The 1,152-nt window shown below is 32.0% G+C and overlaps 1 non-coding gene across 1 annotated transcript; it reads left to right on the forward strand.

Annotated features, from left to right (window-relative positions):
* The first annotated feature begins 451 nt into the window (after positions 1–451).
* On the forward strand, positions 452–524 carry TRNAR-ACG. The gene has a single exon. It is a non-coding gene; the product is annotated as a tRNA-Arg (tRNA).
* Positions 525–1,152: the final 628 nt, after the last annotated feature.

Here is a 1,152-nt window from a genome sequence, read left to right on the forward strand (position 1 = left end):
ACAACATGATTTTTTGTCTACCTTATTGAAATTAAGTTGTGTTTTTTTTCTTTTCAATGTCAATTTCATCAAGTTCTGCGCCTGATTAAATGGTTAATTGTGTTTGTGGGCTACATACTTAATTAGTTGTCCCATTTAATCCACTCTTCTAGCCTAGAGACAATAAGAAGTGTATACTAACCCTAAATTCCTGGGTTCGAGCCTGTCAGACGACAAGTTCTGCACATGGTTAAATGGTTAAGTGAGTTTGCGGGCTACATACTTAATCCATTGTCTCATTTTTATCCCCTCTTCTAGCCTAGCGGTAATAAGAGGTGGATACTAACCCTAAGTTCCTGGGTTTGAACCCGTCAGGCTACATACTTAATACGTTGTCCCATTTTTAAATTTCCAAAAAAATTGTTAATTCTTCTTCATTTTTAATAAAGATTCTTTAAAATAAAGAACAATTGACTCTGTGGCCCAATGGATAAGGCGCTGGTCTACGAAACCAGAGATTCTGGGTTCGATCCCAAGCAGAGTCGTATTCCTATTATATATTTTGTTACTTTTTTTTTGGAAAAACGGTTAGAACCATTTCATTAAAACCCCAAAAGTGGGAGGGTTAGAAATCAAAACTAGACAAACCCTAGATATGATTAAGGATGATAATAAAAAAATCCTAAAAAACTAATAAGTAACATTCATACATTCTAAAAAAAACAGAGATGACTAAATTCAAACTTAACTATCCCAGCATAATATTTTCCCATGATATTTTTTTTTACTTTTGTAACAAGCTTATATGTTTCAAGATTATGATGAATGAAGTTGGTTTTACGAAACTACAAATTATGGGTTTGATCCCTAATACAGTCGTATTGTTCTTATATTTTTGTTGATGAATGAGGTTGGTCTATAAAAAACTTAGATCTTGAAAAAGTATATTATAATGAATGCTAGTCTTGATTATTTTTTAACAAGCATATATGGTATTAAGAAAGTAGAATCTAGATTATGATGAATGAAGTTGGTCTATAAAACACTTTTAGATCTTGAAAAAGTAGATAATGATGAATGTTGTCTACGGAATTATAGATTCTGGGTTCGATCCCAACGTAGTCGTACTTTTGTAACAAGCTTATACGGTGTTGAGAAAGTAGAATCTATATT

The sequence above is a fragment of the Impatiens glandulifera genome, chromosome 2 (assembly GCF_907164915.1).
Source record: "Impatiens glandulifera chromosome 2, dImpGla2.1, whole genome shotgun sequence".
Lineage (NCBI taxonomy): Eukaryota > Viridiplantae > Streptophyta > Magnoliopsida > Ericales > Balsaminaceae > Impatiens > Impatiens glandulifera.